The sequence below is a fragment of the Jaculus jaculus genome, chromosome 1 (assembly GCF_020740685.1).
Source record: "Jaculus jaculus isolate mJacJac1 chromosome 1, mJacJac1.mat.Y.cur, whole genome shotgun sequence".
In the NCBI taxonomy this organism is placed as follows: Eukaryota; Metazoa; Chordata; class Mammalia; order Rodentia; family Dipodidae; genus Jaculus; species Jaculus jaculus.
In genome coordinates this window covers 176,110,496-176,120,840 of record NC_059102.1, presented here as the reverse complement: position 1 = coordinate 176,120,840, position 10,345 = coordinate 176,110,496, and the positions used below count along the sequence as shown (strand labels likewise).

At 36.1% G+C, this 10,345-nt stretch overlaps 1 pseudogene; it reads right to left on the bottom strand.

Annotated features, from left to right (window-relative positions):
- Nucleotides 1–8,398: 8,398 nt before the first annotated feature.
- Nucleotides 8,399–9,308, bottom strand: LOC101606075 (annotated as a pseudogene).
- Nucleotides 9,309–10,345: the final 1,037 nt, after the last annotated feature.

The following is a 10,345-nucleotide window of genomic DNA, read 5'->3' as shown; positions in this document are numbered from 1 at the left end:
CAACACCTCAGCACTGAAGCAGACCAAAAATGAACCCAACACGGCTCAGGGAAATTTTGCAGAAGAGACGGCAGAAAGAATGTCAGAGTCACATGTTGGGTCATGATATGCAGAGACATTTATCATACCAATAACTGTGGGCTAACTTCACAATGCACGACCCATTTACATCAACAAGGAGGGTCCATTGAGAGGGGGTAGATCATGGATGAACATAAACAATGGTACCAAACTGCCTGTATTTGATGAAAAGAAAACTAATAAATTAAATTTAAAAAAAGAAAATGAAATATATTATAGGTAAGATTGGCCAAGTGCTTACATCATCTATTAGAAAAATTATAAAACTTGAAAAATCAATGCAATAATTTTTTTCCTTCAAAGATGCAGTTTTCATTGAATAATTTCTTCCAGTTTTTTAAATTTTTTTGTTTATTTTTATCTATTTATTTGAGAGTGACAGAGAAAGAAAGAGGGGGAGAAAGAGAGAGAGAGAGAGGGAGAGAATGGTCATGCCAGGGCCTCGGGCCACTGTAAATGAACTCCAGATGTGTGCACCCCCTTGTGCATCTGGCTAATGTAGGTCCTGGGGAATAGAGCCTTGAACCAGGGTCCTTAGGCTTCACAGGCAAGCACTTAACCGCTAAGCCATCTCTCCAGCCCAATTTCTTCCAGTTTTATCCATTTTGTCAACCAAGATGTCAAACATTACCCTGTAACATGTTATAACAAGGAATCACTATTTGTCAAATAAAAATAAAGAACTCCATGTTTATCCATGTCATCCTATTTGGAAAGTCTCTATGTTCGTTAAGACTGACTAAAATGCTATTGTTTGTAAGTTGTAATGAGTAGAAGGCTACTGTTAACAATATTTTAATCTAAGATACAACATTACTACAGTTTTATTACTTATGTTTTGTGTGTACCTATACCTTCTTTGTTTGGATTAATATATATTGTTCTCATATTAATATCAATGCAACAATTTACTTTCTTCTAAAATAAAATAGGTCTTACAGTTCACTTCCCAAAGAACTTCTCAAATTAGAGAGTAAAACACATGTAGAAATCTACATGGTAAACACATTATCAAAGGAGACAAAATTCAATGCACTGAATAACTATTTGGTTCTCATTCTATGAGCAATGTTCAGAGCTTTATAGGCTCATGTATTCAGCTTCTGTGTTTGCTAACCCTGATCAACCTGTGATGAAGAGATGACCAACAGATCCAGTCATTGGCAGTGCCATTAAGGAAGATATTTTTCATTCTTGAAAGAACAAAGTAGACCACTTGCATTATACAAAGCAGGTGTTTGAAAAACATAAATCTTATTGTGCATATTTAACCAATAACCAATATCAGAATAATGTATGAACACACATTCACATACATATAGTGAGTTACATGTTGCCTGGTGGCAAGAGGTACTATAATATATTCAATTTTTCAGAATTCCAGAATACCTATCATTAACTGTAGTCCCTATGTTGTCAGTCTACATATTTGCTTCTCTGTATCAATTGGCCTGCATCTTCCATTTTCAGCTCCAACCAAGTTCTGGCCATCACTGTTTTATTCATCTGTTGATAAGCATCTAGGCTCATTCCATATCTTAGTTGTGAAAAATAATGCTGCCATGCAAGCATCTCTTGTGCCTTCAAGATCTTTGGTTATACACTCAACAATGAGATTTCTATGGAAATTATCTTCCTAATTTGTGTGTGTGTGTGTCTATGTGCATGTGACATGTACAGATGCTTTTGCAGGAAAGTGGAGTCCAGAGAAGAATATCAAATGTCCTTTCTATCTATCTGACTCTTCCTTTCTCTCTCTCTCTCTTTCTCTCCAAATGAATATTAAAAATGCAAGGCATTACTATGCATCATTTTAGAACATCAAAGTTTAAAAACAATAATTGTGTTATTAGTGGGGAAATGGATGAAACTGGGAAAAATAAGCCTAGATTAATGAAAAAGTGTTAAGTGTCTTCTCAAATATTCAAAATCAAGATTAAATTAAGAAGGGGATAATGAGGGGAAAGAACAACCCTAAAGAATGGAAGAAGAAGCCAGGAGCCCATCAATCAGGAGGCAGAGCTAAGAGGATCACCATGAGTTCAAGACCAACCTGAGACTATATAACAAATTCCAGGTCAGCGTGGGCTACAGGAAGACCCTAGCTCCAAAAACTAATAAATAAATAAATTTTGAAAAAAATTGGAGGAGATAACAAGAATCAATGGGAGAGATGGGGAAGGTGACTTCTGGTCATGATGGCATCTGCTAAGCATGTCTCACCTCACAGGGTAGGAAAGGCAAGATATTTAGGGTTCATTGGAGTTTATAGGGGTTTTCAGGTCCTAGTAGACCTCCAGGAAGAGGGCACAGAGGAGCAAGTAGGGAATCTGCTGATTCTACGCTCTCGGGTGGCCCACCTGTGCCCCAACCCCCTCAAATAGCAGTCCTGGCTCCAGTCCGAGCCGCAGTCCCAGCCTCAGGTTCCTCCTGCACTAGCCACAGGCTAACAGGACCCAGGCCGGCAGGCTAGCATTTCCCCCTCCCTAGGCATTCCTGCCACCCACCAGGGTGTGCCACTCATGACCTCCCTCCCAATTGCTTTACAACTATATGAACACAAAGCCAAATGAGCAGACAGTCATCCAGGGAATTCTACACACACAGAACAGTCAAATAACCAGCCTCAAGTGCCTACAAGAAGCAGATCACAATAACCAAACTCAGAAAAGGCACAAAAAACTACAAAGTCCAAGAAAACACCAAACCACATAAACCGCCACAATATGGCAGGATTAAGTCAAACCTGATAGTTATTACCCTAAATACTAATGGCTTTAATTCACCCATCAAGAGACATAAGTTAACACAGTGGATCAGAAAAGTAGGTCTCTTAATCTGCTGTCTTCAAGAAACCTAATTCACCAGTAAAGGCAGATACCTTCTCAGGGTTAAAGGGTGGAAAACAATATTCCAAGCGATGGAAATAAGAAACAAGCAAGTGTAGTTATACTGATATTGGGTAACATAGACCTCAAACCAAAAGTAATCCCAAAAAAAAGATGAATAAGGCCACTTCTTACTTATCAAGGGAATGACCCAACAAGAGGATATCATAATCATCAATCTTTATGCATCAAACAGATGTATCACAATTCGAGAAACAAAACCTACTTGACAACAAAACAGAAATAACCACTGATGCCATCATACTTGGGGACTTCAATATTCCATTATCAGCAATAGGTAGTCCATCCCAAAAGAAAATGACAGCAAAGTAAGAGAGCTCAACAAAACCAAAGATTGATTACACCTAACAGAAACTATAGAACATTCAACCCCAAATCCACAGATTACACATTATTCTCTGCAGTGCATGAAACCATCCCTAAATAAATAAATAAATCATAACCCTGTTCCTTAGGTACCTTTGATGTAAGTGCAATCTCCAAAAGTCCTTAGGGTATGGTGTGAATCTGCCTGGAAAAGTGCTTGTTGCAGACACCAATCTCTGCTTTTTTGTTGCCTATTTTTTTTTTTCATGGCTTTCTGAGGTTATTCTTCAATTTCTTTCTTTGAGATTGAATCTTTTCGTTCTTATTTTAATTTTATCCTTCACTAGCTCTCATTGAAGTGGTGTCTAGTTTTCCACCTTACCCCAAAGTCTGTTTGGCAGTTTATTATGAAGCCATATATATGCTGAACATAAAACCAAACTCCACTTGTAATGAAAACCTATCCTTACATGCATGCATATATTATAATATAGTACTGAACTTTTATTCATAACTCAAAGTATCTGGAAACAACCTAAATAGCAGATAAACTGTGAGGCCTCCATACAATGGACTGCTGCTAATTGTTAGGAGTGATTCCCAGACCAACAAACAAAAATTCAAAATACATTATGCTGTAAGAAAGAAGACAGATTCTAAAATCTACATACTCTGATTCAAACTAATTTACATGATTCTGAACAAGAAAAATCATTATGACAGAAATGGACCACTAATTAGTAGAGCATTGAGAAAGAAGAAATGTAAACTAAAAAGAACAAAAAAAAAAAGGTACAAGGAAATAGTTCACAAAAATGAAACAATGGGCATATTGACTGAGGTTCTAGGTTTATGTGTACTTGTTAAAACTCAGAACTATAAAATTTTAAACATGGATTATGGATTGTGAATATTATATACACATGAATAAAAATAAGGGCTGGAGAGATGGCTTAGTGGTTAAGCGCTTGCCTGTGAAGCCTAAGGACCCCTGTTTGAGGATCAATTCCCCAGGACCCACTTTAGCCAGATGCACAAAAGGCACACACCTCTGGTGTTTGTTTGCAGTGGCTGGAGGCCCTAGCGTGCCCATTGTTTCTATCTCTCTCTATCTGCCTCTTTCTCTGTGTGTCTGTTGCTCTCAAATACATAAATAAAAATAACAAAAAATAAAACTGTCAAGAAGATATTTTATTTTCGTTTAGTTTATTTTACTGACAGAAAAAGAGAGTGGGAGAGGGAGAAAGGCAGAGAGAATGGGTGTGTCAAGACCTCCAGCCACTGTAGCTGAACTCCAGACACATGTGCCCCCTTGTGCATCTGGCTAACGTGGGTTCTGGGGAATTGAACCTGGGTCCTTTGGCTTTGCAGGCAAACACCTTAACCTCTAAGCCATACCTGCAGTCCAAGATATTTTAAATAATATGTTCATTTATACTTAAACATTGGGAAAACATTTAGCATTGATATTAAGTCTGAGGAAAGATACAAGAATGACACCAGAAATTTATACAATATTTTCAATTATTTCTCTAATAAATAAACTGTGTATACTATTAAATAGTATAAAATTATAAATTTTTTAAATATAAAAATTGTGAGATATATTTTAAGCTAGAAAAGTAAATTTTTGTTTTATATATATATATATATATATATATATATATATATATATATATATTCATCCAGAATATTTACAATGTGCTATATTGTGATCTCTAAATAATAAACATAGAATTACAGGTACTAAAACTACACTCTAATAGGAGTTGATGCTATGTGAATAGATTTTACCTGGTCTGGCAATAAAAGCAAAAAATAGACATACCCATGTAAAATGTTGAATAAATCAACATGTTCACTTGAACAACCCCTTAATTATTTGTTTTATTGTTATGTGTCCCATACCATCACAGTATTTACTTTAAATATAAAAAATAAGAATAATTTATTTGAAAACATAAACAGAATGCAAAACAAAACTCCTGTAAAGCATATATGAAGTTGACTTTTTTTTTTTTTTTTTTGGTTTTTCAAGGTAGGGTCTCACTCTAGCCCAGGTGACCTGGAATTCACTCTGTATTCTCAGGGTGGCCTTAAACTCACAGTAGTCCTCTTACCTCTGCCTCCAGAGTGCTGGGATTAAAGGCATGTGCCACCATGCCCGGCAAAGTTGACAAATTTTAATGAAACCAACTTGATCTTCTTCCACGTGGATGCTGGAGAAAAACTTTGTCACATGACTTGAAACACAATTTCTTATTATACCAAAATGAATTATTTTTGAATCTGTAAAATAAGTATCATGGTTAAATACAGCTTTAAGGAAATATGTAAAACATTTCTAATTTCTTCACCATCATAAAGACAACATGAGAATTATCTGTTGTTTGAAAATATTAAAATGGAACATGTTACCTACTAGGGAACATCACAAAAATAAATTTAAAGATTGGTTTAGTATGGTCTTAAAGAACTAGAATCTGTCACCAAGAACTAGAATGTGGTTTCATTGCCAACTGCACCCCATCTCAAATGCTCACTGACATCATTTTAGATAAGTGTGGCATCATCTGCTGTCCAAACACCTTGAATTAAAAGTTCAGAGACACTGAGGTGAGGAATGAATGTAAATGCAAGCTATGTGCAAAGTGTATTACATAAATCTGCTATAGTGATAGATTCTCTCATTTAAACCCAGATATCTGCCTCCTAACAATATTCTTTCCTCATCAATGTAGGAGATAATAAGTTTTTAAACTTATTCTTTTCTTTCCCACATTATGAGCAGTGGATCATTTTAGGCTAAATCCTACTTCAATCCTAACAGAGAAAAATAAAGCTCAAGATGAGCATAGACATATATATTTAGGAGGCAATGTGATGGGAAATTATTTAGATAAATAATGTGGGCTGGAGGATGGCTTAGTGGTTAAGCGCTTGACTATGAAGCCTAAGGACTCCGGTTTGAGACTCGATTCCCCAGGACCCACATTAGCCAGATGCCCAAGGGGGCACATGCATCTGGAGTTCGTTTCCAGTGGCGGGAGGCCCTGGCACACTCATTCTTTCTCTCTCCCTCTCCCTCTCTCTCTGTTGCTCCCAAACAAATAAATAAATAATTTAAAAAATAATAATAATGTAATAGTTCCCCTCTTGGGTCCCACAATGGGTGATGACTACTTTTAATTAACATATTTTTATAGAGAAATACCACAGACATTCCCATAGATGCTAACAATATATTACAGAGTCTTTTTCAGTTACTGGACCATGTTTCCAAATTTAATTAATACTATATGATAATAAATAGGCATGTGCCATAAAATATTAGAATGAAATTATTGAAACTTAAATTCTTATTTTAAATGGTGTCATATGTCTAACAAATCCAAAAAATTAACAGAAAATCTATTAAACTAAATAAGGAATATCAGCAAAGTAACTAAATCCATGGTTAACCTTTCCTAAATACTAGTCACAGTCATTTTAATATAATATGGTAAGCATATATTTAATTAACGTAACCCAAATTGCGAAGTATAGAAAGGCCGGTTTCAAAAAGGAAGAAAAGAATTGCTGAAAAATCCAATGACCTACCCAAAGAAGGACTTTTCATGACCCCAAAAGAGTGACTCAATGTGCTCAGGATCTCAATCCTTAGAAAGGTAATATACTACCAGCCAATAACCCCATTACATTTGTGAGGTATTCTGAAATTATTCTGATGTTGGACGTCATTTTAATAAAAGTTTTGAATGTGAAGCCCTGCTATTGTATACAAAATCTACTTCATTGACACATAGTAATAAAATAATAAATGAACCAAAGCAAAATTACTTAGAAAATGACATGTGAATATTGGTAATATGAACATGGCATATCATCAGATAAGGGAAAAGCTGATAATGTTTATAGGACAATCAAAAAAGATAATTACTAATAGTAAGAAATATATATACAAATTACTAATGCTTTAAAAATAGATTATTTGGGCTGATATAGCTCTGTGGATAGAGCTCTTGTCATGCAATTCTGAATACATGATTTTAGACCACATGTAAAAGCTAAAAGCTATGGTGGACTTTTGTAATCCCAGAAGAGAGCAGAAAAATGAGAATTTCCAACAAGCTCACAAATGGAATATGGAACAATGAGAAATGTTTTCCTAAAACAAGGTAGGAGCTAAGCATGTGACTTCCACATACACCATTATTGTGGGCATGTAGATTCATACACACACAAAATGAAGTAGGTATCAGTATACACAAGTGACTATATATATATTGGCATGTGTGTGTGATTATTTGTTATTATCATGAAATATGTGAAATAATACATTTGTAAAATAATAGCATATTAGGAAAATAATTTATTGGAAAAATTTAAAAGGACATAAAAATGTACTTGATAGAAGATCATAGAAAACATAATGTCTAATCATCATATAACCTCAGTAAAAACAGAGAAAATTAAAACCACATTTAATATCCATGACATTCCCTAAAATACAAACATTTTACAGTAACAAGTGTCAGTATAAATGTAGAAAATTGGAACCTACACTATTAAAAATTGTTTCTGACTATCTGACTGTTGGTTCACTATTAGAAAAATGTTTAGAGAGAAGACTTTCTTATTCTATCCATACTTGGCATTTTTTTATTAGTTTTGTACTCAGTGAATACAGTCAAGTCGGTACCATTGTTAGCCTCCTCCCTGACCACGCCCCTCCACAGGGACCCTCCTTGTTGTGGAGTGTGGGTCGTGCATTGTGCGGTTAGCCATCAGTTATGGGTAGGAGGCAATGCCTCTGTGTATCATGACCCAATGTGTGGTTCTGACATTCTTTCTGCCCCCTCTTCTGCAAATTTCCCTGAGCCATGTTGGGTTCATTTTAAGTCTGCTTCAGTGGTGAGGTCTTGGGAGCCTCTGTGTCTCTGGATATCTGCTTTGGTAGGAGTTGATTGTTCTCTGTGTAAATCTCCTTCACCCTTGTGCTGGTACCAGGTTCACCATGAAAATCGCACTCTTGCTTGTTTCCCCAATTATTCTTAGTTTCAGCAGGGGCCCTTTTGAGGGACGATGGGGTGGTTCTGTCCTTAGCTTAGCATTTTACACCAGAGTTTTCCCATAGAAAATTTCATTTCTGTATTTCTCAAAGTGTATATTAAAGGATTCAACATGGGTGTACCAACTGTGTAAAAAACACTAATGGATTTATCAATAGGAAAGTTGGAAACTGGTCTAACATACATGAAAATACAGGGGACAAAAAAGAAAGCAACAACTGTGATGTGGGAGCTACAAGTGGACAGTGCTTTGTGCCTCCCTTCCTTACTGTGTGTCTTTAGAGAATTTAGAATGACTCCATATGACACTAAGAGAAGGATGAAGACCACCATACACATAGCTCCATTATTGCCAACCACAGTGAGGCCAATGAAGTAAGTATCAGTACAGGCAAGGGCCAATAAAGGATACATGTCACAGCCAAAATGGTCAATGACATTGGGGCCACAGAAAGGAAGGTTGTACACAGACAGGACTTGAATCAGAGCATGAGCAAAGCCTCCAACCCAGGCAACCACCAGCAGGATAACACAAACCCGTTTGTTCATGATAGTCAAGTGGCTTACAAATGGCCACATAGCGATCATAGGCCATGGCTACCAGAAGGAAGACCTCAGCACCACCAAATAAGTGCTCTACAAAGAGCTGGCCCATGCAAGCTGTGAAAGAGATGGTCTTCTTATCACTGAGCAAGTCTCTAAGCAACTTAGGAGAGATGGAAGTGGAATAAACAGCATCCATGAGTGACAGGTAGGCAAGGAAGAAGTACATTGGAGAGTCCAAGGAGGGACTAGCAATAATTGTCACCATAATGAGCAGATTTCCCACCATTGTCACAATGTAGATGAGTAAGAACATGACAAACAACACTTTTTGCCCAGCAGGATCCTGAGTGAGGCCCAGGAGGATAAATTCTGTGACATTGCTGTCATGGTCCATACTTTTCTATAAGGTTTGTTTCAGAGACAAAAGCTCAGCAGACCACCAGTACCTACCAGTGGTCCATTCTGTGATGAAGCACATCTTTATAATTATATTCCATGGTACTGGACAAGCAGAGGCCATTTATTTAATAAGAGACTATTGAGTTCTTCTTGCAAGAAGCTCCAATCACCTTCCATTAATGATTCTGTGAGTTCTGAGTTCTATATTATATCTTCAGGGAATCTCTACACAGAAGAGCAAACAAAGGAATCTCAATCATCCACAAATTTGAAATTGTATTTAAAATATGTTGCATTTAATACAGATGTATCAGCAAACAAGGGAAAGATTCCTCCTTTTAAGAAACCTGAAAATTAATGAGGCATAAACAATAGGTATGTCAGCTAACATAGAGCTAACTATTGACCTGGAAATACATGAAAAGAATTCTTTGCACCATGATCTGCATAGTGCCCCAAACATCACCACTCCTGGATTACCCCATCCAGTAATTGTAAATTGAACCTTTTAAGCATTGGCCCTGCATATATCAAAAGACTTTGTTTTTCATATATATCTCATTTAATCTCAAGAATGGATATTGAATTATATTAAATAACCCATTATTCTTTATCACATTATTGCATATATTAGGTACTTCTTCTGAATCTTATTTTTTGCTTTTCATGGCAATAATTCTGTCCATTTCATCCTGTCTATATCAGTTTTAGAATAATGATGTTCATTATCATGATATTGATGAGCATGTTTACCTGAGCTAATCATAGACTCAAAAAATAATATACTAGTAGCTTGTCTAAAAAGTAGGATAAAACAGATTGTGAGACAAGAGGAAGTAGAAACTGAAAAGATAGACAATAAACACTGAGGCATAGTTTTTGTTTTTGTTTTTGTTTTTTAGTTATAATGCTTCCTTGGTACTGAGAGTGCCCAGTACCAAGTGTCTAGAACCCAAAAGCAGCATTCTCAAAGTAAAATACATAAACAGTGTGAGAACAAATTGTTATGATCATTTTCTAAATGTAGTTACA